Source organism: Pristiophorus japonicus, chromosome 9 (genome assembly GCF_044704955.1).
Source record: "Pristiophorus japonicus isolate sPriJap1 chromosome 9, sPriJap1.hap1, whole genome shotgun sequence".
Lineage (NCBI taxonomy): Eukaryota > Metazoa > Chordata > Chondrichthyes > Pristiophoridae > Pristiophorus > Pristiophorus japonicus.
Window position 1 is genome coordinate 227923217 of NC_091985.1, and position 27068 is coordinate 227950284.

Below are 27068 nucleotides of genomic sequence, written 5' to 3' on the forward strand. Positions count from 1 at the left end.
TTTTTTTACTCGTATTTAGCCCAGTGGTACTGAGGACAATTGGAGCCCCTGAACTGCTGCCTTGGCTGAGAGCTCACAGCCCAGATCAAGGATCGAACTTGGGATCTTCCCAGTCAGTATTGCAGTGTTCTAAAATTTTAGGGGTTGGGAGAGGGTTAGAACAGAATATTTTGAGGCCAATTTCACTCCACCTTTAAACGAAACCTTTGTCACACTGCACAATGTAGAACTCTTTCCAAATTATACAAGCATGTTAAATGGATCATCAAAAACAGTGAGACATTTTAGAAAGGCTCAAGTCACTGAAATAGACAGCTTTACAATCACTGCACAGTACAGAAGGGAGCGACTTAATGGGAGCTCGGTTGGTGAAGTCCTCCGATACCCAAGATAAACTGGACTATCCCTTTAAATATAAATATGCAGAGACAGGGGAGTCCCTGTCCCTTTTTAATATTATACCCATTTCCCCCAAGCAGTGGGAGGAGGAACAATGTACGGTCTCTTTAGATCCTGACCCAGCAAGTACCACCGGATGGATTGCCGCAGGGTCCTCAAATCCACATAAGCATTTTGCGTCGGGTTTAGCAGAACAACTGAAAAGAACACTCTCAGTCTTGTGTGTGTGTGTGTGTGTGTGTGACACACCATTCTCAATGTTTGCTAGTCAATTCCACGGAGATAAATTATCTTCACCAATTATTGTCCAGCATTTTATTTCCTTTTATGCAAAATATAATTGCAGAGTGTTTAATACCTTTACCATTTATTGATAACCCATTGTCTTATGTGCTCTTGTTTAAAAAGTGATGTCACACTGACCATTCTGTTACCAAGGTGACCATGTCTGTCTGCAGTATTCAGTGGGAAAGGGGATTAAATCACACTGAGGATAATGAGCAGCCACCCACCGGTCTCTGAGCTTTATTGTCCAGTGATCACCTCACCATCACACAGAGGCTCCCGATAATTACTTCCACTGTGGATGATTAATGTAAGTGATGGTATAAATGAAATTGTCGGGGTGAGGAATTGGAGAGTAGGAGTGAAGGAGGTGTATGAGTAAGGTGGATTTACTGCCCATTAGTCACCTCTGTTGAGCTATGATGGGGTTTATTTTTCCTTTAAAATGTTTAGAATTGTGTGTTTCACTGAAGTTAGATGCGGGGCTGCAGTTACTTGTGGTCATTGGGCTGTTTCTGGTGAATTAATGTGGACAGTGTTAATTGGGAATAGATTTGAGTGGGATCATTCTGTGACTAGGTGCTTTTGGTGACAAATCCAGGGACTACTCTCATTGTGACACCAAATCCAGGGACCATTTACACTGAGAAATCAAACCCAGGCACCAGTTACACTGAGACTACAAAATTACAAAGGATATATGGCACAGAATTGGGCCATTCGGAAGAATCAGTCCATGCTGGCATTTATGCTCCACTCAGGAATTAGAGAGCCTCAGTGTGGGGAATGGTCCTGGTGGTGAAACCAGCTCTAGTGAGGGCAAAAGGTGAGTAACGGATGAAGATATGATGGTGGAATCACATGGCGACTGATGGAGCCTGGTACAAGAACATAAGAAATAGGAGCAGGAGTCGGCCATCTGGCCCCTTGAGCCTGCTCTGCCATTCAATAACATCATGGCTGACCTGATCATGGACTCAGCTTCACTTCCCTGCCTGCCCCCCATAACCGTTTATTCCCTTCACTCAAAAATCTGTCCATCTCCACCTTAAATATATTGAATGACCTAGCTTCCACAGCTCTCTGAGCAGAGAATTCCGCAGATTTACAACCCTCAGAAGAAATTCCTCCTCATCTCCGTTTTAAATAGGTGGCCCCTTATTCTGAGACTAGTTTTAGTTTATCCTATAAATGAAAATATCCTCTCTATCCACATTGTCGAGCCCCCTCGTTATCCTATATGTCTCATTCTTCTAAATTCCAATGTGTATAGGCCTGACCTACTCGACCTATCTTATAAGTCAACCCCCTCATCTCCAGAATCAACGTAGTGAACTTTGTCTGAATTGCCTCCAATGCAAGTATATTCCTCCTTAAATACAAGACCAAAACTGTACACAGTACTCTAGGTTTGGCCTAACCAATACCCTGTGCATTTGTAGCAGGACTTCTCTGCGTTTATACTCTATCCCCCTTGCAATAAAGGCCAACATTCCATTTGCCTTCCTGATCGCTTGCTGTACCTGCAAACTAACTGTTATATTTGTGGACTTGTATTTACTCTGTACAGCCACCAGAGGGCTCATTCCCCGGAGTCCCAAGCGATCCTATAATCCCTTGGGAGCACAAGTATTTAAGAAGGCTTCACAGGTTGGAGTGGCATTCTGGAGACCTGCAATAAAAGACTACGGTCACACTAGTTTGAGCTCAGTGTTCAGTCTGACTCTTTCTCCATACACAACAACTGGCGATGAGAACCGGATAGCGTACCCAAAGATGCAGAGAACAGTGGGCATCCTGGAGAAATTCTCGGAGGGAGATGATTGGGAAACTTTTGTGGAGCGACTCGACCAATATGTCATGGCCAATGAGCTAGATGGGGAAGAGAGGGCTACCAAGCGTTTAGCGATCCTCCTCACCGTCTGTGGGGCACCAACGTATGGCCTCATGAAGAATCTGCTCACTCCAGTGAAACCCACTGAGAAATCGTATGATGATTTGTGCGCACTGGTCTGAGAGCATTTGAACCCGAACGAAAGCGTTCTGATGGCGAGGTACCGGTTCTACACCGACAAAAGGTCTGAAGGCTAGGAAGTGGCAAGTTATGTCGCCGAGCTGAGACGCCTTGCAGGACATTGTGAATTTGAAGGACATTTGGAGCACATGCTCAGACGTTTTTGTACTTGGCATTGGCCACGAAACCATACTTTGCAAGCTTTTGACCAGAGACCCCAACCTCGAGTAAGGCCATAGCGATAGTCCAGGCGTTCATTGCCACCAGTGACAATACTAAGCAAATCTCTCAACACACAAGTGCTGCTACAAGTACTGTGAACAAAGTGATGATGTTTTTGAATCGTAACGTACAGGGCAGGTCACACATACCTACAGCTACACGTCCGCAGATGTCTGAGTCCACCATCAAGGGTGGTGAATGCAAGGCCATTAACACCTTGTTGGCGCTGCGGGGGTGATCATCGTTTTCATTCATGCAGATTCATAGAAACTTAGAAAATAGGTGCAAGAGTAGGCCATTCGGCCCTTCGAGCCTGCACCACCATTCAATAAGATCATGGCTGATCATTCCCTCAGTACCCCTTTCCTGCTTTCTCTCCATACCCCTTGATCCCCTTAGGAGTAAGGGCCATATCTAACTCCCTCTTGAATAAATCCAATGAACTGGCATCAACAACTCTCTGCGGCAGTGAATTCCACAGGTTAACAATTCCCTGAGTGAAGAAATTTCTCCTCATCTCAGTCCTAAATGGCCTACCTCTTATCCTAAGACTGTGTCTGTCATGTATTCATCCACCAATGTAACCCATGTAGCAGCTGACCTAAGTTGCACACCTTGAGAACATTGACTACAAGGGGGTGAACTTGTGGGAGACACTCCTAACCTTGACTTTCATGTATAAAAGGGGAAGCTCCACCCACCTTCATCACTTGAGGTCTTGGTAATAAAGGTGACTTCTCTCAAGTATGGGCCTCGTGTGCATTTATACTGTATAGTAAGGACGTATCAGCGGCGACGAGAAACTGGGATTTAAACACGTGAGCATGGCCACTAGCAGCACGGAAAAGAGGTACTGTGTTGGTGATGATTGGGACGACTTTATTGAGAGACTACAGCAAAGTTTTGTCGCTAAGGAATGGTTGGGACAGGATTCGGCCGACAAACGCTGGGCTAATCTCCTGATGGTTTGTTGATCCAGAACGTACTCCCTGATGACGGACCTTCTAGCGCCAGAGAAACCGTGGACAAGAGTTTGAAGAGCTCAGTAAGTTGATCGGGGAACACCTTAAACCGGCAAGCAGCATGCACATGGCGAGACACCGGTTTTACACACACCGGCAGCGAGAAGGGCGAAGCGTTCCAGACTTCGTGGCAGATCTCCGACGACTGGCGAGCCTATGTAAGTTCCCAGATGCATGCAGAGTGGAGATGCTGCGAGATTTTTTTTTTTTTATTGAGGGCATCGGGTACACTGGGATTTTCAGGAAACTGATTGAGACCAAGGACTTGAGCTTGGAAGCGGCGACTCTGATAGCCCAGACATTTATCTCTGGAGGAAGAGACCAGAATGATGTATGACAAAAATCTTGGCTCAAATGCGGCAAACGACCAGCGAGTCAACATTGTTAACGTGGCACACAGTTCTCTAGGCAGACAAAGGCAAGTGGACATGCCCCAGAATGTAGTCGAACCCAAAGGGGGAATTCAACAGAGACAATGGCTAGCTGAACGGCGATTCATGCCATCGCAATATACAATGCGGCCAGTAATGGGGCCATTAACACCTGTTAATGGTGCACTTAAGGACAGTTACAGAGACAGTCCGAGACAATCAACTGGTAATGGACCTTTTGTTTCCAACAACGGGGCCTCCAGCTCATGCTGGAGGTGTGGAAGCAAACACCCACCAGAGCTTGCAGGTATCAGCAATATACCTGTAGAAACTGCAACATCAGCGGTCACTTGGCACATATGTGCAGGAAGCCTGCAGCCAGGTTGATATACGAGGAGGATAGGCCCGATGTAAGCCCTACGAGGGCAAATGAATATTGGGGGAAATCGCTGGAAGCTGAAGTTCAGCGAGTTCGTGTGGAGCACATATAAAGTTCATATACCAGGACGCCATTGATAATGATGAAAGTGCTCCTCAATGGCATCCCAGTATTAATGGAGCTAGACACTGGGGCCAGCCATTCCCTGATGAGTATCAAACAGTTCGAAAGGTTGTGGATGTCCAAGGCCAGGAGGCCAAAATTATTGCCGATTGACGCACAGCTACGGACATATACAAAGGAGATCATTCTGGTGCTAGGCAGCGCCATGGTAGTCGTGACCCACAAAGATTCGGAAAACAGGTTACCACTCTGGATTGTCCCGGGGGATGGTCGCACTACTGAGGAGTTGGCTTGCTGTCATGAACTGGAAATGGGGCGATGTCAATGCAATTTCTTTTGTGGAGCGAGTATCATGCTCACAGGTCCTGGACAAATTTGACTCGTTATTTCAACCCGGCATCAGCACTTTCATGGAGGCCAAGGTAGTGATTCACATAAAGCCAGATGCCAGGTCAGTACACCACAAGGCCAGAGCGGTGCCGTACGTGATGCGGGCAAAGAGAATGCGAATTGGACCACCTGCTGAGGGAAGGAATCATCTCGCCAGTCGAATCCAGTGACTGGGCGAGCCCGATCGTGCCGGTGCTCAAGGCGGATGGGTCGGTCAGGATATGTGGCGATTACAAGCCACCATAAATCAGGTGTCACTCCAAGACCAGTACCCACTACCGAGAGCGGAGGACCTCTTTGTGACGCTATCCAGTGGCTAACTTTTTTTCAAAATTGGACATAACCTTAGCTTACATGACCCAGAAGCTGGCGAGTGAGTCAAAGAAGCTGACCACCATCACGACACACAAGGGGTGGTTTGAGTAGAACAGATGTCCGTTCGGGATTCGTTCAGCCACCGCGATCTTTCAGCAAAATATGGACAGCCTCCTCAAGTCGATTCCAAGGACGGTGGTTTTTCAAGATGACATCCTCATCACTGGTCGAGATACTAAAGAACACCTCCACAACCTGGAGGAGGTGCTACGCAGACTGGACCGGGTAGAGCTGCGACTGAAAAAGGCGAAGTGCATCTTCTTAGCTCCAGAGTTAGAATTCTTGGGGAGGAAGGTAGCAGCAGACGGGATCAGACCTACTGCGTCCAAAATGGAAGCGATCCAGAGAGCACCCAGACCCCGTATGTCAGTCCTGCCATCCCGGGAATCAGTCTGGTGAACCTTCACTGCACTCCCTCAATAGCAAGAACATCCTTCCTCAGATTAGGAGACCAAATCTGAACACACTATTCCAGGTGAGGCCTCACCAAGGCCCTGTACAACTGAAGTAAGACGTCCCTGCTCCTATACTCAAATCCCCTAGCTATGAAGGCTAACATACATTTTCCGCCTTCACCGCCTGCTGTACCTGTATGCCTACTTTCAAAGACTGATGAACCATGACACCCAGGTCTCATTGCACTTCCCCTTTTCCTAATCTGCCGCCATTCAGATAACATTCTGCCTTCGTGTTTTTGCCCCCAAAATGGATAACCTCACATTTATCCACATTATACTGCATCTGCCATGCAATTTGCCCACTCACCTAACCTGTCCAAGTCACCTGCAGCCTTTTAGCATCCTCCTCACAGCTCACACCGTCACCCAGTTTAGTGTCATCTGAAAACTTGGCGATATTACACAATTCCTTCATCTAAATCGTTAATGTACATTCTAAAGAGCTGGGGTCCCAGCACTGAGCCCTGCGGCACTCCACTAGTCACTGTCTGCCATTCTGAAAAGGACCCGTTTATCCCGACTCTCTGCTTCCTGTCTGTCAACCAGTTCTCTATCCACATCAGTACATTACCCCCAAGACCATGCATTTTGATTTTGCACACCAATCTCTTGAGGGACCTTGTCAAAAGCCTTTTGAAAGTCCAAATACACCACATCTACTGGTTCTCCCTTGTTCATGCTGCTAGTTACATCCTCAAAAAATTCCAGGAGATTCGTCAAGCATGAGTTCCCTTTCAATAATCCATGCTGACTTGGACCGATCCTGTCACTGCTTTCCAAATGCGCTGCTATTTCATCCTTAATGATTGATTCCAACATTTTCCACACTAATGTCAGGCTAACCGGTCTATAATTATCCATTTTCTCTTTTTAAAAAGTGGTGTTACATTAGCTACCCTCCAGTCCATAGGAACTGATCCACAGTCAATAGACTGTTGGAAAATGATCACCAATGCATCCACTATTTCGAGGGCCACTTCCTTAAGTACTCTGGGATGCAGGCTATCAGGCCTCGGGGATTTATCGGCCTTCAATCCCATCAATTTCCCGGCTTATAAGGATATCTTTCAGTTCCTCCTCCTCACTAGACCCTTGGTCCCCTAGTCCATTCAGAAGGTTATTTGTGTCTTCCTTCGTGAAGACAGAACCAAACTATTTGCTCAATTGGTCTGGCATTTCTGTGTACCCCATTATAAATTCACCTGAATCCGACTGCAAGGGACCTACGTTTGTCTTCACTTATCTTTTTCTCTTCACATATCTATAGAAGTTTTTGCATTCAGTTTTTATGTTCCCTTCAAGCTTCCTCTCGTACTCTATTTTCCCCCTCTTAATTAAACCCTTAGTCCTCCTCTGTTGAATTCTAAATTTCTCCCAGTCCTCACGTTTGTCGCTTTTCTAGCCAATTTATATGCCTCTTCCTTGGTTTTAACACTATCCTTAATTTCCCTTGTTGGCCACGGTTGATTCACCTTCCCCGTTTTATTTTTACTCCAAACAGGGATGTACAATTGCTGAAGTTCATCCATGTGATCTTTAAATGTTTGCCATTGCTTTTCCACCGTCAAACCTTTAAGTATCCTTTGCCAGTCTATTCTAGCCAATTCACACCTCGTACCATCTGAGTTACCTTTCCTTAAGTTCAGGACCCCAGTTTCCAAATTAATTGCGTCACTCTCCATCTTAAATAATTCTACCATATTATGGTCACTCTTCCCCAAGGGGCCTCGCACAACAAGATTGCTAATTAGTCCCTTCTCATTACACCTCACCCAGTCTAGGATATCCAGCTCTCTAGTTGGTTCCTCAACATATTGGTTTAGAAATATACTCCAGGATATCCTCCACCACCGCATTGCTATAAGTTTTCTTAGCCCAATCAATATGTAGATTAAAGTCGTCCATGATAATTGCTGTGCCTTTATTGCACACATCCCTTATTTCTTGTTTGATGCTGTCCCCAACCTCACTACTACTGTTTGTTGGTCTGTACACAACACCCACTAGCGTTTTCTGCCCTTTGGTATTCCGCAGCTCCACCCATACCGATTCTACATCGTTCAGGCTAATGTCCCTCCTTACTATTGCATTAATTTCCTCTTTAACCAGCAACGTCACCCCACCTCCTTTTCCTCTCTGCCTATCCTTCCTAAATGTTGAATACCCTTGTATGTTGAGTTCCCAGCCTTGGTCACCCTGGAGCCATGTCTCCGTGATGCCAATTACATCACACCCATTAACTGCTGTTTGCGCAGTTAATTCATCCACCTTATTCCGAATACATCATAAGAACATAAGAATTAGGAACAGGAATCGGCCATCTAGCCCCTCGAGCCTGCTCCGCCATTCAATAAGATCATGGGTGATCTGGCCGTGGACTCAGCTCCACTTACCCGCCCTCTCCCCATAACCCTTAATTCCCTTATTGGTTAAAAATCTATCTATCTGTGACTTGAATACATTCAATGAGCTAGCCTCAACTGCTTCCTTGGGCAGAGAATTCCACAGATTCACAACCCTCTGGGAGAAGAAATTCCTTCTCAACTTGGTTTTAAATTGCCTCCCCTGTATATTGAGGCTGTGCCCCCTAGTTCTAGTCTCCCGACCAGTGAAAACAACCTCTCTGCCTCTATCCTGTCTATCCCTTTCATGATTTTAAATGTTTCTATAAGATCACCCCTCATCCTTCTGAACTCCAACGAGTAAAGACCCAGTCTACTCAATCTATCATCATAATGTAACCCCCTCATCTCCGGAATCAGCCTAGTGAATCATCTCTGTACCCCCTCCAAAGCCAGTATATCCTTCCTTTAGTAAGGTGACCAAAATTGCACGCAGTACTCCAGGTGCGGCCTTACCAATACCCTGTACAGTTGCAGCAGGACCTCACTGCTTTTGTACTCCATCCCTCTCGCAATGAAGGCCAACATTCCATTCGCCTTCCTGATTACCTGCTGCACCTGCAAACTAACTTTTTGGGATTCATGCACAAGGACCCCCAGGTCCCTCTGCACCTCAGCATGTTGTAATTTCTCCCCATTCAAATAATATTCTCTTTTACTGTTTTTTTTCACAAGGTGGATGAACTCACACTTTCTGACATTGAGGCACAGAGCCTTCAGGCTTGTCTTTTGAACACACTTTGCCTCTTTAGAATTTTGCTGAAATGTGGCCCTTTTTGTTTTTTGCCTTGGGTTTCTCTGCCCTCCACTTTTACTATTCTCCTTTCTATCTTTTGCTTCTGCCTCCATTTTATTTCCCGCTGTCTCCCTGCATAGGTTCCCATCCCCCTGCCATATTAGTTTAACTCCTCCCCAACAGCACTAGCAAACACTCCCCCTAGGACATTGGTTCCGGTCCTGCCCAGGTGCAGACCGTCCGGATAGTACTGGTCCCACCTCCCTCAGAATTTGAATCCCTCCCTTTTGCACCACTCAAGCTATGTATTCATCTGAGCTATCCTGCGATTCCTACTCTGACTAGTACGTGGCACTGGTAGCAATCTTGAGATTACTACTTTTGAGATCCTACTTTTTAATTTAGCTCCTAGCTCCCTAAATTCGTCTCGTATAACCTCATCCTGTTTTTTTACCTATATGCACCATGACAACTGGCTGTTCACCATCCCTTTTCAGAATATCCTGCACCCTCTCCAAGACATCCTTGACCCGTGCACCAGGGAGGCAACATACCATCTGGAGTCTAGGTTGCGGCCGCAGAAACACCTATCTATTCCCCTTACAATCGAATCCCCATCAGTATAGCTCTCCCACTCTTTTTCCTGCCCTCCTGTGCAGCAGAGCCCCCCCCCCGGTGCCATGGCAAGCTTCTCCTCGTACTCTATTTTCCTGCTCTTAATTAAACCCCTTGTCCTCCTCTGCTGAATTCTAAATTTCTCCCAGTCCTCAGGTTTGCTCCTTTTTCTGGCCAATTTATATGCTTCTTCCTTGGATTTAACACTATCCCTAATTTCCTTTGTTAGCCACGGTTGAGCTACCTTCCCCGTTTTATTTTTACTCCAGCCAGGAATAAGTTTGCAAGGGCTGTGGAACAATGGGATACCTCCAACGAGTGTGCAGACGAGCTGCTAAGCCTGTTAAACCTGCAAACCACCATGTTGCAGAGGACGACAGATCCATCTAGGATCACTACGAAGCAGAGCCTCAAATAGAGGAGGCAGAGGTTGATGGGATGCACATAGTCACCATGAATTGTGCCCTGATAATGACTGAATGTTGAACTAAATAGACTCCCGGGTGTCAATGGAGCTGGACACGGGCACAAGCCAGTCCATCATGGGCAAAAAGTCTTTCGAAAGGTTGTGGTGCAACAAGGCCGCAAGGCCAGTCTTAACTCCAGTTTGCACGAGACTAAGAACTTACACTAAATAACTGATTCACGTAATCGGCAGTGCTCGCGTAAAGTTCACCTACGATGGAGCGGTGCACAAGCTACCACTCTGGGTGATACCGGGTAATGGTCCCACGCTGCTCAGCAGGAGTTGGCTGGGAAAGATACGCTGGAACTGCGACAACATCCGAGCGCTATCGCCCACTGACGACACGTCGTGTACCCAGGTCTTAAAAAAAATTCCTTCGCTGTTCGAACCAGGCATCGGGAAATTCCAAGGAGCAAAAGTGCAGATCCACCTAATTCCGAGGGCGCGGCCCATCCATCACAAGGCGAGAGCAGTACCGTACATGATGCTAGAAAGGGTAGAGCTTGAGCTAGACCGGCTGCAACAAGCGGGCATCATTTCACCGATTGAGTTCTGCGAGTGGGCCAGTCCTATTGTCCCAGTCCTCAAGGGAGAAGGCACCATCAGAATTTTTGGCGATTGCAAAGTAACTATCAATTGTTTCTTCCTGCAGGACCAATACCCACTACCAAAAGCCGACGACCTCTTTGCAACGCTGGCGGGAGGAAAGACGTTCACGAAGCTGGACGTGACGCAGGAACTGGAAGAATAATCGAAGGCCCTCACCTGCATCAACACGCACAAAGGTCTTTTTGTTTATAACAGTTGCCCGTTTGGAATCCGGTCAGTGGTGCCGATATTCCAGAGAAACATGGAAAGTTTATTGAAGTCGGTCCCGCACACCGTGGTCTTCCTCGACGACATCTTAGTCACAGGTTGGAACACAGTCGAGCACCTGCAGAACCTGGAGGAGGTTCTTAGTCGAATCAACCACGTGTGTCTCAGGTTAAAATGCTTGACGTGCATTTTCCTGGTGCCTGAAGTGGAGTTCCTGGGAAGGAGGATTGCTACGGATGGCATCAGGCCCACCAATGCGAAGATGGAGGCAATCGAGAACGCACCCAGGCCACAGAATGTGATGAAGCTGCGGTCGTTTCTGGGACTCTTGAACTACTTTGGTAACTTCTTACTGGGTCTCAGCACCCTGCTAAAACCACTTTCTGTCTTATTAGGAAAAGGGGGCAAATGGGTTTGGGGCAAAAGCCAAGAAAATGCCTTTGTAAAAGCGAGAAAATTGATATGCTCAAACAAATTGCTTGTGTTGTATGATCCATGTAAGCGTTTGGTGCTAGCATGTGATTCGTCGTCATATGGCGTCGGGTGTGTATTGCAACAAGCTAATGATTTTGGGAAACTGCAACTGGTTGTTTATGCATCTAGGCATCTGTCTGAGGCTGAGAGAGCCTACAGCATGATTGAAAAAGAAGCATTAGCGTGTGTCTATGGGGTAAAGAAAATGCATCAATACCTGTTTGGGCTAAAATTCGAATTGGAAACTGACTATAAGCCACTTATATCCCTGTTTTCCGAGAGTAAAGGGATAAATACCAACGCATCAGCCCGCATCCAGAGATGGGCGCTCACGTTGTCCACATACAACTATGCCATCTGCCACAGGCCAGGCACAGAAAACTGTGCCGATGCTCTCAGTAGGCTGCCGTTGCCCACCATGGGGGTGGAAATGGCGCAGCCCACAGATCTTGCCATGGTTATGGAAGCATTTGTGAGTGAGCAATCACCCGTCATTGGATAAGCCAGGACCTCTTATTATCTCTAATCAAAAGCTGTGTGTTTCACAGAAGCTGGTCCAGTGTCCCAGTGGAAATGCAGGAAGAGATAAAGCCGGTCCAGTGGCGCAAAGATGAAATGTCTTTACAGGCAGGCTGCCTTCTGTGGGGCAATCGAGTCGTGGTCCGCAAGAAGGGCAGAGGCACCTTCACCAATGACCTCCACAGTACCCACCCAGGCATCATAATGATGAAAGCGATAGCCAGATCCCACGTGTGGTGGCCCGGTATCGATGCAGACTTGGAGTCCTGCATTCACAGATGTAATACATGCTCGCAGTTAAGCAATGTACCCAGGGAGGAGCCGCTAAGTTTATGGTCTTGGCCCTCCAAACCGTGGTCTCGGGTACACATCGACTATGCAGGCCTGTTCTTGGGTAAAATGTTCCTTGTGGCTGTAGACGTGTACTCCAAGTGGATTGAATGTGAGATAATGTCGGCTAGCATGTCCGCTGCCACTACTGAAAGCCTGTGGGCCATGTTTGCCACACATGGCTTACCTGATGTCCTGGTGAGCGACAACGGGCCATGTTTTACCAGTGCTAAATTCAAAGAATTCATGACCCGTAATGGGATCAAACATGTCACATGTGCCCCATTTAAATCAGCGTCCAATGGTCAGGCAGAGAGAGCAGTGCAAACCATCAAGCAAGGCTTGAAGAGGGTAACTGAAGGCTTACTGCAGACTTGCCTATTACGAGTCCTGCTTAGCTACTGCACGAGACCACACTCACTGAGTGGGATCTCACCTGCTGGACTGCTCATGAAAAGAGCACTTAAGACAAGGCTCTCGTTAGTTCACCCTGATCTACATGAACAGGTAGAGAGCAGGCAGCTTCAACAAAATGCATACCACGATAGTGCAAATGTGTCATGCGAGATTGAAATCAATGATCCTGTAATTGTATTTAATTATGGACAAGGTTCCAAGTGGCTTCCTGGTACTGTCGTGGCCAAAGAGGGGAGCAGGGTGTTTTGAGTCAAACTTTCAAATGGACTTATTCACCGGAAACACTTGGACAAAATCAAACTCAGATTCACGAACTAGCCTGAGCAACCCACCTTGGACCCTATCTTTTTTTGATCCCCCAACACACACACAGCAGTGACAACTGACACCACGGTTGACCACGAAGCAGAACCCATCATCCACAGCAGCCCTGCAGGGCCCAACACACCAGGCAGCCCAGCAAGGCCAGCTGCACAGCAGCGCAACAAATGATTCAACAACACCAGCTTTCACACCGAGACGATCAACCAAGGGAAGATGAGCCCCAGATCGACTCTCATTGTAAATAGTTACACTATTGACTTTGGGGGGGGGGGGGGGGGGAGAGAGAGGAGAATGTTGTTATATATGTGGAATTGTATTTACTCTTGGGAGCACAGGTATTTAAGAAGGCTTCACAGGTTGGAGAGGCACTCAAGAGACCTGCAATAAAAGACTAAGGTCATACTTTACTTTGAGCTCACAGTGTTCAGTCTGACTCTTTCTCTATGCACAACACTAGCATTTTGTGTTTCATGCATAAGGACCCCCAGGTCCCTCTGTACTGCAGCACTGTGCAATTTTTATCCATTTAAATTATAATTTGCTTTTCTATTTTTCCTGCCAATGGGGTGATCGGTTATTGTCAGAAGCACTTTTCAGACAGTCTGATAATCGGATGTAACCAGCACAACAAAATGCATCCATCTGTTCTTGTTCCAAAATCCCAAAATCTAATGCCCCTAATTAAATGTTCAGTGAGATTTGTAGAGATGTGTAAGAAGGGAGGAAATGAGCCATTCAGGAATGTAGGTTCCTTGAATGAACAGTTTGTGAGGCTGTTTTGTGACTCGTCTCCACGAGGTTAAAAGCATGAAATGGAAAAGGGCATGTCCACTGACACTGACATATATTGTCAATAATGCTTTCTAAGTTAATCACGATCTCCTAATCCTCATCATCGTCATCATAGACAATCCCTCGAAATCAAGGAAGATTTGCTTACACTCTAAGAGTGAGTTCTCAGGTGACTGTACATTTCAATACGGGAATTTCAGTTGCTGTCACAGGTGAGACAGACAGTCGTTGAAGGAACGGGTGGGTGGGACTGGTTTGCCACATGCTCCTTCCACTGCTTGTGCTTGTTTTCTGCATGCTCTTGGCGAAAAGGCTCAAGGTGTTCAGCGCCCTCCTGGATGCTCTTCCTGCACTCATGATGATCTTGGGCCAGGGATTCCTGGTTGCCTAATATCTTATTGACTACCCAAACCACTAACCCCATTTCTAAAAAAATAACTACAACCACTAACCCTAAACCTGCACCCAACGCCAGCCCCAAACCAAGGATTGTTGACAGGGATCAGTGGAATAGCTAAAGACCTGATAATGGAAATATTTAAACAAGTATCTTGATGCAAGAAATACTGCAAGGTATGTTAGTAACAAGTAATTATATCAACAAAACTATCAATCAGCAAAGAGAATTACAAAGATCAGACATTTCAAAGACAATTACATGCAGTAAACACATTCAAAAAGCGTTAAATAATATACAAAATAATAGATTTCCAGTCTTAAACAAGATAGCTCTTTCAAAGATTGGTTGAAAGGAACGTCAGATGAGTGTAAAGTGAGACATACCAGTTCAGTCTATGACACCCACAAGCCGTACACTCAAACAAAACAATCTTGGGATTTGATGTGGTAAAAGATGAACTGGGTGAGAAGTGATGTAATCTAGAGTAACAAAAGGCCCAAAATGGAACAGTCGGTAACAGAACATTAATAAGTCTCCTCTTTTTATGGAGAAATCAAATATTTGACACACTGTGTTTGAAACAAGCTGGTTTATTCAATATTTATACAGAACATTAATCTCCAGCTCTGGGAGAGGGGTAATTAAGATCAGCAGAAACAAACAATAACTGCCAGAATGAACATGGTTCAGTGGTGTGGTCTCTGTAATTACAGACGTACTTTGTGTCTCCAAAGATGCGGATTCTGTAAGTACAGACCCACACGGATATTCCACAATGGAGTATCTCTAAGTACAGCCAAGCTCTTTGTCTCCCCTTGTGATTCAGCCCAATCTGTGACTCCCCATCTGCAATCTAAACAGTAGTAGTGCGGTTGGGGACAGCATCAAACAAGAAGGACATTCTTGCTATTGAGGGAGTGCAGCAAAGGTTCACCAGACTGATTCCAGGGATGGCCGGGTAGTCATATGAGGAGAGATTGGATCAACTGGGCCTTTGTTCACTGGAGTTTAGAAGAATGAGCGGGGATCTCATAGAAACGTATAAGATTCTGACTGGACTGGACAGGTTAGATGCGGGAAGAATGTTCCCGATGTTGTGAAAGTCCAGAACCAGAAGACGCAGTCTTCGGATAAGGGGTAGGCCATTTAGGACTGAGATGAGAGAAACTTCTTCACTCAGAGAGTTGTTAACCTATGGAATTCCCTGCCGCAGAGAGTTGTTGATGTCAGTTCATTGGATATATCCAAGAGGGAGTTAGATATGGCCCTTACGGCTAAGGGGGTCAAGGGGTATGGAGAGAAAGCAGGAAAGGGGTACTGAAGGAATGATCAGCCATGATCTGATTGAATGACGTGCAGGCTCGAAAGGCCGAATGGCCTACTCCTGCATCTATTTTCTATTGTTTCCATGTTTCTATGTGCCCAATGCAATCCGATTAAATCCTGTTGTATTCACTAATGGAATTCAATAGCGGGGCATTTACCCAGCATGCCCAGCGTGACAGACTGCGCTGCACCCAGACTACAGGAGCTCAGTGCGCAGACGCGCGTCCTGGCTTGGTTTGGAGCATGTGCGGTCCGTGTAATGGCGGACGACACACGCGGGAAATGTCTGCTCTGCAAAAGTGTTCATTTTCAGCGGGGCGGAGGGCAGTAATGGACTAGCCGGTGGCCGGGGAGGCTTCATAAACAACTGCTGCCCGCCGCAAGCCCGGAATAACAATCGGAATATTGGCGGCTGCAGCTTCGGGGCTTTCTCTCGGGCGCAGGCCCAGGCTAAGAGCGGCCATCTTGGTGCAGGAATGCGGGTTCAGTGCTCCGCTATCGTGATTCGGTGAGTAGCTAAGCGCATGCGCGGCCATCTTGGTACAGGAACAAAGTGAGCGATGTCAGCGTCTATTTCCAACCGGGTCCTAATGTATAAAGGCTCACTCTCCAAACTTTCGGAATGATGCCAAGCTTTTAGAGAGGGTGTAGGAGGAATGGTGCCAGGGATGAGGGACTTCCGTTATGTGAAGAGACTGGTGAAGTTTTCTCCAGAAAGCAGGAAAGGGTAAAAGGAGATTTGATGGAGATATACAAAATTATGAACGATTTAGATAGAGTAAATATGGAGAAAGTGTTTCCAATGGCATTAGGGTAGGTAACGAGAGGAGTCAGACTTCCGATTGGCAAAAGAACTAGAGGTGAGATGTAGGATCATTTGTTACCCAGCGAATTGTTATGATCTGGAATGCACCGTCTGAAAGGGTGGTGGAAGCAGATGCAATAATAGTAACTTTCAAAATTGAATTGGATAAACACTTCCAGGGAAAAATATACCGAGCTAAGGCTAAAGAGCAGAGGAGTGACTCATTGAATAGCCCCACCAAAGAGCCGACACAGACATGATGGGCTGTACCAGTCCCTGACAATGGCGGATGATCTCACCCAGAGTGCTTCACCCGCGGGAATACGCCCTATCTCCATCAGCAGGGGGGCACTTCCGCACCAAAAAGGGATGAGTTCACAGGTGTTTCAATATGGGACCTGATATTCCAGGTCCCAAACTACATATTGAAGGATCGAAGATGCCTGTCCATGGATTCCTTTAACGTGGGTGGCCGTTGCACACTAGCCTCCACATGGGCTGGACAGAGCCAGGTCTTGGTCCAGTGGCAAGGGTTAACCAAGACGACTGGAGACCAAGCTCTGCTGCACAGACCTGGCGCACATACTCCTACTGCCCATAGATCACAGTGTGGGCTTGTCCTCGCCTCTTCCGGGCCCTGAACTCTTGCATCTCATGGGCCCCAATCTCTCTGCCCGAACTCTCGTGGACCCCAATCTCTCCGACCCGAACTCTCGCCTCTCTTTGGCCCCAATCTCTCCATCCCAAACTCTCGCCGTTACCCCACCTTGACCTCACCGCTCCTCTGCTACTTGCCGCATTGCCTGCTGTACCTGGGACATTTCGATGGTCCTGCCCACGCTCCAATTGGTGACCTGGATTCCGTACAAAGTAAAATCTAGATTCTCAAGTCTCCAAATCTAGGGCAATTTAGAGAAGATCGCCGCTCACCTATGCTACAAATGTAAGAAAGACGCTTTGGATACCTGCCCTCCTGAGTGAGTTTGTTTGTTGCATCAGTTTGAGCTGGAGTGGAGATGGAGGAGAAGTTGCAGGGTTTCACCCCCAGTACTTCTGGGCCCAGTGGGACCAACAATTCCCCATGTGAGACAGTCAATGGAGGTGGGTTCCCTTCCCTGAAGGACAGTAATGAACCAGTTGGGTTTTACCACAAACTGGCAGCTTTCATGGTCACAATTTCTAGTGCCGGCCCCACAAATGACCCGGTTCATTAAGCTCAATTTCACAACATGTCTTTATGTTTTCGTGGGTTCTCTCTCACCCACCCTTTTTCCTGTTTGAAATTCACTTTACAGGGTATAAAAAGGAGAGGATTTATCAACCAGAGGCTCAAACCAAACATCACATTAAGATCTGACGGAGTCACTCAATTCATCGAGAATGGAATATCATCGGCCTTTGACCATGGAAGCAAATAGCATCGTTCACAGCGGGGAGAAACGGTACACGTGCTCTGTGTGTGGACAAGGCTTCAGTCGATCATCCAACCTGGAGAGACACAAGCGCAGTCACACTGGGGAGAAACTGTGTAAATGTGGGGATTGTGGGAAATGTTTCAACTACCCGTCCCAGCTGGAAACACATTGGCGAGTTCACACTGGGGAGAGGCCGTTCACCTGCTCTGTGTGTGGAAAGGGATTCACTCAGTTATCCAACCTGCTGGCACACCAGCGAGTTCACACTGCGGGGAGGCCGTTCCTCTGCCCTGTGTGTGGTGAGGGTTTCATCGATTCACCCAACCTGCTGGCACACCAGCGAGTTCACACTGGGGAGAAGCCGTTCACCTGTTCTGAGTGTGGGAAGGGATTTACTCGGTTATCCCACCTGCTGAGACACGAGCGAGTTCACACTGGGGAGAGGCCGTTCACCTGTTCTGAGTGTGGGAAGGGATTCACTCAGTCATCCAACCTGCGGACACACCAGCGAGTTCACACTGGGGAGAGACCGTTCCCCTGCTCTGTGTGTGAGAAGCAATTCACTCAGTTATCCAGCCTGCAGATACACCAGAGAATTCACACTGGGGAGAGGCCGTACACCTGCTCTGAGTGTGGGAAGGGATTAACTCATACATCCAGCCTGCTGATACACCAGCGAATTCACACTGGGGAGAGGCCGTTCCACTGCTTTGTGTGTGGGAAGGGATTCACTCAGTCATGCACCCTGCTGAGACACCAGCGTGTTCACACTGGGGAGAGGCCATTTACTTGCTCTGAGTGTGGGAAGGGATTCACTCGGTCATCCCACCTGTTGACACACCAGCGAGTTCACAAGTGACTGCAGCGGTTGGACTCTGTTGTTATTGCTGCTCTTAATTACATCCCGACTGAATCATGTTCATTATGACAGTTGGGATTTGTTGTCGCTGATGTTAATAACTCCTGTAACTGGATTGGAGTTTATTATTTGGGATATAGTCAAATAAATTAGTGTTGCTTTCAACACATTGCTGTAGATTTTTGTCTTTCCCACCTGAGTGTTTAGCATCAGCTGGCTGGAGCTCAGAGAGGACAATCTGTGGGGTAGTGGGGTGGATCGTATGGGGGGAGAACTTCAGCCTGGACACAGTCCTTCAGGGCCACACTGAGAGGGGCAAACGGCACACTTTGGTCTTTCTCGTCTCTCATCACTGACAGCAAAGTCGCCGTGTCGGTTAATCTTGACACTTGTAAGATGCGGATGATATCTATCTAAGGGTGTTTAAAGAGATGGGACGGGTGCTCTGTCAGCCCCTTGCCCATATCTTCAACAGCTCAGTAGAGTCATGGGTTGTTCTCTGAGATTGGAAGGTAGCACACGTAGTTCCCATTTTCCAAATTGGGCATAAGTCTGAGCTCGGGAACTGAAGGTCCATCAACGTGACCTCGATCAACGGGAAGGTGCTTGAAGGCATCCTGAGAGATGTTTTCGATCATGGGGAAAGGGAAGGGGCCATTAGAGATACTGAACACGGATTCCGGTAAACATGGTCACGTCTTACAAACTAGCTTGAGTTAGTGAAGAAGTTGTTAGGTTGGTGGATGGGGGGAATCCGGTTGGCATTGTCTTCTTCAGGGTGTCAAACTCATTTTCTATGGTGGGCCTGATCCAATATCCTGACACTTGGCGTAGGCCACATTCAGCAAAAGCTATTAAAATAGGAATAAATGAAGATAAACTATATCGGAATTTATATTTAGACTTTATTTACTTGCGCTGCTCCCGATCCCTAGCACCTCTTAGCTTGAGCATTCATGAACTGACCCTGCTCAAACCATAACCACAAGGATATCGGTGCATTGTTCTGCCTGTGTCCACAAGGCTGTGTCACTGCCACACACAGATACCGTTTCCTTGTTTCACATCTCCATACAACGACCATCACTTCACACATCCCTTTTCTACACAATTGCAGCAGACATGAACAAGGAAGTGAGGCTCATTAAAAGACACATTTCATCACAGCAAAGATTACACTGGGAGAAATGTTCAGTTATTTTCCATTACAGGCAAAATGCCGGGCAAATCAGCAGCACACTGGCACCTGAACAGTGCCTCATCGGCCTGCAGGCTTTTCTTAAATATATTTGCTGCGTGGATATAAACTTAAACCAGTTTTGCAGGCGTGATGCTCTATTCACACATTGAAGGAGAGAGAGATGCTCTGGGGTACACGCTAAGTCCATTAGCTGAAAGTGATTGACAGACTGGGTTTTGTGTTTAGTGAGCCTGGACGTGTTATCAATACCAGCAAAGGTGAAGCCCATGGAATAAAAGGGACAATGGATACTGTCTCACTGAGCGAGTCAGAATGAGAAGCTTTAACAACAGCCGATGTTTCACAAAGGGAGACCTCACCAGACCCAAGGACATTGGTGGCGTTTAATGGGCTGTTTGTGTCACTGGGCTACAGGAGGCTATTTGTGACAGAAGGAAAGCTGGTCACAGCAAACAAAACAGTTTACCGACCTGTACAGGGCCCACTCTGATACCCACCTTCTCTCTCTCTCACTATTTATGGACACTGCTGCAGTAATTGCTCCTCTGACCTTTCCTCTCTTGTCCCTCCTACACGGCCTGACGCAATCTCTCTCCCCCTACATCCTCACTATGCTGGAATCCACAACAGTCTCCCCATCTGCTCCTTGTTCTCTCCCTGGATCCTGAAACTACTGAACTAAGTCTTCCCCTCCTGAGGTCTACAGGCTCTAAAACTGAAGCTTGGTGTCCCTCAGGCCCTGCTTCTTGATTTATCTCCCCTTGGTTGTGTTCTGCACTCTGGGCCTTGGGCCTTCCCCGGGGATTCTCAGTATGAACAGGGGGGGATGTGTGTTGAGACAGGAGGTCCCAGCTCTCCTCCTCTTTCCCCCTTGGTTGTGTTCTACACTCTGGGCCCTGGGCCTTCCCCGGGGATTCTCAGTATGAACAGGGGGATGTGTGTTGAGACAGGATGTCCCAGCTCTTAACCTTTAAAGGGACACGGAGAGGACCAGCTGGGCTGAATGGCCCTGCTTTATGACATCACTGCAGTGCCTAGCAACCAACCTCCCTGAGCCCTGCTCATTATGGGCTGGGTTGAGCTCAGTGCTGTTACAGGAAGGGAAACAGGTGCAGAATTCGACCTGTGTGGAGCCTAGGATTAATGGGGAGAGGTACAGGATCAATTTATACTTTATTGAATGAGAAATGTCATTGTCCCGGACACTCCCTGTCCCTCAGTATCTGTGTCAGGGAGCGACCGATGGGTTCACTCTGTATCTAATCCGTACTGTGTCCAACTGGAGAGTGTTTAGAAACATAGAAACATAGAAAATAGGTGCAGGAGTAGGCCATTCGGCCATTCGGCCCTTCTAGCCTGCACCGCCATTCAATGAGTTCATGGCTGAACATGCAACTTCAGTACCCCATTCCTGCTTTCTCACCATACCCCTTGATTCCCCAGTAGTAAGGACTTCATCTAACTCCTTTTTGAATATATTTAGTGAATTGGCCTCAACAACTTTCTGTGGTAGAGAATTCCACAGGTTCACCACTCTCTGGGTGAAGAAATTCCTCCTCATCTCGGTCCTAAATGGCTTCCCCCTTATCCTTAGACTGTGTCCCCTGGTTCTGGACTTCCCCAACATTGGGAACATTCTTCCTGCATCTAACCTGTCTAAACCCGTCAGAATTTTAAACGTTTCTATGAGGTCCCCTCTCATTCTTCTGAACTCCAGTGAATACAAGGTGCTCAGCTCGATGACACAACATTTAACCCAAAGAAGATCAGATAAACCCCAAAGATGATCAGATAAACCCATCAGCTCCTCCCCTGGATACAGGTCCTGAAGGACAGGGAGTGTGTCTAATAATTGGGCTGGTGTCCTTGATCAAATTTAAACACCTCACTCATCTCTTTAAAAAAAAATTCATTCATGGGATGTGGGCATCACCTCTAACCTCTCATTCTTCCAAACATGAGCGAATATAGGCCTAGTCTACTCAATCTCTCATAGGACAACCCCCCATCCCAGGAATCCGTCTGGTGAACCTTTGTTGCACTCCCTCTATAATAAGTTTATCTTTCCTTGGGTAATGAGATCCAAACTGTGCACAATACTCTAGGTGCGGTCCTGGGCCCTGTATAATTGCACTAAGATGTCTTTAATCTTATAAAAAATCTTTTTGTAATAATGGCCAATATACCATTTGCTTTAATTGCTTGCTGTACCTGCATACTAACTTTTAGCGATGTGTGTACAAGAACACCCAGGTCCCTCTGAACACTAACATTTCCCAAACCCTCACCACTTAGCAAAAATAGAAAGGCAGACTTTTTTTTTAATCAATGTATAATGTTAACAATTCTTCACATTATATTCCATTTTCCATGTTAGAAACATAGAAACATAGAAAATAGGTGCAGGAGCAGGCCATTCAGCCCTTCTAGCCTGCACCGCCATTCAATGAGTTCATGGCTGAACATGAAACTTCAGTACCCCCTTCCTGCTTTCTCGCCATAACCCTTGATCCCCCAAGTAGTAAGGACTTCATCTAACTCCCTTTTGAATATATTTAGTGAATTGGCCTCAACTACTTTCTGTGGTAGAGAATTCCACAGGTTCACCACTCTCTGGGTGAAGAAGTTTCTCCTCATCTCGGTCCTAAATGGCTTACCCCTTATCCTCAGACTGTGACCCCTGGTTCTGGACTTCCCCAACATTGGGAACATTCTTTCTGCATCTAACCTGTCTAAACCCGTCAGAATTTTAAACGTTTCTATGAGGTCCCCTCTCATTCTTCTGAACTCCAGTGAATACAAGCCCAGTTGATCCAATCTTTCTTGATAGGTCAGTCCCGCCATCCCGGGAATCAGTCTGGTGAACCTTCGCTGCACTCCCTCAATAGCAAGAATGTCCTTCCTCAAGTTAGGAGACCAAAACTGTACACAATACTCCAGGTGTGGCCTCACCAAGGCCCTGTACAACTGTAGCAACACCTCCCTGCCCCTGTATTCAAATCCCCTCGCTATGAAGGCCAACATGCCATTTGCTTTCTTAACCGCCTGCTGTACCTGCATGCTAACCTTCAATGACTGATGTACCATGACACCCAGGTCTCGTTGCACCTTCCCTTTTCCTAATCTGTCACCATTCAGATAATAGTCTGTCTCTCTGTTTTTACCACCAAAGTGGATAACCTCACATTTATCCACATTATACTTCATCTGCCATGCATTTGCCCACTCACCTAACCTATCCAAGTCACTCTGCAGCCTAATAGCATCCTCCTCGCAGCTCACACTGCCACCCAACTTAGTATCATCCGCAAATTTGGAGATACTGCATTTAATCCCCTCGTCTAAATCATTAATGTACAATGTAAACAGCTGGGGCCCCAGCACAGAACCTTGCGGCACTCCACTAGTCACTGCCTGCCATTCTGAAAAGTACCCGTTTACTCCTACTCTTTGCTTCCTGTCTGACAACCAGTTCTCAATCCACGTCAGCACACTACCCCCAATCCCATGTGCTTTAACTTTGCACATTAATCTCTTGTGTGGGACCTTGTCGAAAGCCTTCTGAAAGTCCAAATATACCACACCAACTGGTTCTCCTTTGTCCACTTTACTGGAAACACCCTCAAAAAATTCCAGAAGATTTGTCAAGCATGATTTCCCTTTCACAAATCCATGCTGACTTGGACCTATCATGTCACCATTTTCCAGATGCACTGCTATGACATCCTTAATAATTGATTCCATCATTTTACCCACTACTGAGGTCAGGCTGACCGGTCTATAATTCCCTGTTTTCTCTCTCCCTCCTTTTTTAAAAAGTGGGGTTACATTGGCTACCCTCCACTCCATAGGAACTGATCCAGAGTCAATGGAATGTTGGAAAATGACTGTCAATGCATCCGCTATTTCCAAGGCCACCTCCTTAAGTACTCTAGGATGCAGTCCATCAGGCCCTGGGGATTTATCGGCCTTCAATCCCATCAATTTCCCCAACACAATTTCCCGACTAATAAAGATTTCCCTCAGTTCCCCCTCCTTACTAGACCCTCTGACCCCTTTTATATCCGGAAGGTTGTTTGTATCCTCCTTAGTGAATACCGAACCAAAGTACTTGTTCAATTGGTCTGCCATTTCTTTGTTCCCCGTTATGACTTCCCCTGATTCTGACTGCAGGGGACCTACGTTTGTCTTCACCAACCTTTTTCTCTTTACATACCTATAGAAACTTTTGCAATCCGCCTTAATGTTCCCTGCAAGCTTCTTCTCGTACTCCATTTTCCCTGCCCTAATCAAACCCTTTGTCCTCCTCTGCTGAGTTCTAAATTTCTCCCAGTCCCCAGGTTCGCTGCTATTTCTGGCCAATTTGTATGCCACTTCCTTGGCTTTAATACTATCCCTGATTTCCCTAGATAGCCACGGTTGAGCCACCTTCCCTTTTTTATTTTTACGCCAGACAGGAATGTACAATTGTTGTAATTCATCCATGCGGTCTCTAAATGTCTGCCATTGCCCATCCACAGTCAACCCCCTAAGTATCATTCGCCAATCTATCCTAGCCAATTCACGCCTCATACCTTCAAAGTTACCCTTCTTTAAGTTCTGGACCATGGTCTCTGAAATTACTGTTTCATTCTCCATCCTAATGCAGAATTCCACCATATTATGGTCACTCTTCCCCAAGGGGCCTCGCACAATGAGATTGCTAATTAATCCTCTCTCATTACACAACACCCAATCTAAGATGGCCTCCCCCCTAGTTGGTTCCTCAACATATTGGTCTAGAAAACCATCCCTTATGCACTCCAGGAAATCCTCCTCCACCGTATTGCTTCCAGTTTGGCTAGCCCAATCTATGTGCATATTAAAGTCACCCATTATAACTGCTACACCTTTATTGCATGCACCCCTAATTTCCTGTTTGATGTCCTCCCCAACATCCCTATTACTGTTTGGAGGTCTGTACACAACTCCTACTAACGTTTTTTGCCCTTTGGTGTTCTGCAGCTCTACCCATATAGATTCCACATCATCCAAGCTAATGTCTTTCCTAACTATTGCATTAATCTCCTCTTTAACCAGCAATGCTACCCCACCTCCTTTTCCTTTTATTCTATCCTTCCTGAATGTTGAATAACCCTGAATGTTGAGTTCCCAGCCCTGATCATCCTGGAGCCACGTCTCCGTAATCCCAATCACATCATATTTGTTAACATCTATTTGCACAATTAATTCATCCACCTTATTGCGGATACTCCTTGCATTAAGACACAAAGCCTTCAGGCTTGTTTTATTAACACCCTTTGTCCTTTTAGAATTTTGCTGTACAGTGGCCCTTTTTGTTCTTTGCCTTGGGTTTCTCTGCCCTCCACTTTTCCTCATCTCCTTTCTGTCTTTTGCTTTTGTCTCCTTTTTGTTTCCCTCTGTCTCCCTGCATTGGTTCCCATTCCCCTGCCATATTAGTTTAAATCCTCCCCAACAGCACTAGCAAACACTCCCCCTAGGACATTGGTTCCGGTCCTGCCCAGGTGCAGACCGTCCGGTTTGTACTGGTCCCACCTCCCCCAGAACCGGTCCCAATGCCCCAGGAATTTGAATCCCTCCCTGCTGCACCACTGCTCAAGCCACGTATTCATCTGCGCTATCCTGCGATTCCTACTCTGACTATCACGTGGCACTGGTAGCAATCCCGAGATTACTACTTTTGAGGTCCTACTTTTTAATTTAGCTCCTAGCTCCTTAAATTCGTTTCGTAGGACCTCATCCCTTTTTTTACCTATGTCGTTGGTACCAATGTGCACCACGACAACTGGCTGTTCTCCCTCCCATTTCAGAATGTCCTGCACCCGCTCCGAGACATCCTTGACCCTTGCACCAGGGAGGCAACATACCATCCTGGAGTCTCGGTTGCGGCCGCAGAAACGCCTATCTATTCCCTTCACAATTGAATCCCCTATCACTATCGCTCTCCCACTCTTTTTCTTGCCCTCCTGTGCAGCAGAGCCAGCCACGGTGCCATGAACTTGGCTGCTGCTGCCCTCCCCTGATGAGTCATTCCCCTCAACAGTACCCAAAGCAGTGTATCTGTTTTGCAGGGGGATGACCACAGGGGACCCCTGCACTACCTTCCTTGCACTACTCTTCCTGCTGGTCTTCCATTCCCTATCTGGCTGTGGACCCTTTCCCTGCGGTAAGCCCAACTCACTACACGTGATACTCACATCATTCTCAGCATCGTGGATGCTCCAGAGTAAATCCACCCTCAGCTCCAATTCCAATGTTCTTGCCCACTCACTGAGCCCCTTGAAACCCCTTTTCATCCTCCTCGCAACTTACATTCCCAACTAGCTTTGTATCCTCAAGCAAACTTCAATATATTACATTTGGTTCCCTCATCCAAATTATTGATATAGATTGTTAATAGCTGGGGCCCAAGCACCAATCCTTGCAGCACCCCACCAGTTACAGCCTGCCAACCCGAAATGACTCGTTTATTGCTACTCTCTGTTTTCTGTTCGTTAACCAATCCTTAATCCTTGCTAGTATATTACGCCCAATTCCATGAGCCCTAATTTTGTTTAATAATCTCTTGTGCGGCATCTCATTGAATGCCTTCTGTAAATCTAAATACACCACATCCAATGGTTTCCCCCTTATCTATCCTGCTAGTTCCAACCTCAAAAAATTCTAACAGATTTATCAAGTACAATTTCCCTTTCATAAATCAGTGTTGATTCTGCCGAATGCTGTTATTACTTCCGAAGTGCCCTGTTAACCACGTGCTTAATAATAGATTCTAGCATTTTCCCTACGTATGATGTCAGGACTACCAGTAATGCATGGGTTAGATACAGAGTAACTCTCACTCCAGCCTGTCCCTAAACACTACCAGGGTTAATAGAGTAAATTTCAGTCTACAATATCCCAAACACTCCCAGGGCAGGTGCAACATGGGTTAGATACAGCATAAAGCTCTCTCTACACTGTCGCATCAAACACTCCCAGGGCAAATACATCACAGGCTAGATACAGAGTAAAGCTCCTTCTACAATGTCCGAAGAAACAGGTACAGGTACAGCTTGGGTTAGATACAGAGTAAAGCTCCCTCTACACTGTCCCATCAAACTCTCCCAGGG

General features: G+C 46.7%; 1 long non-coding RNA gene and 1 pseudogene across 1 annotated transcript in view; one reads left to right on the forward strand and one right to left on the reverse strand.

Annotated features, from left to right (window-relative positions):
• Nucleotides 1-18899, forward strand: part of LOC139273845 (zinc finger protein 420-like) — a 101196-nt pseudogene extending 82297 nt beyond the window's left edge.
• The window catches only part of LOC139273850 (uncharacterized), a 697517-nt gene that overhangs the window by 513072 nt on the left and 157377 nt on the right, over nucleotides 1-27068 (reverse strand). The window lies entirely within an intron of this gene.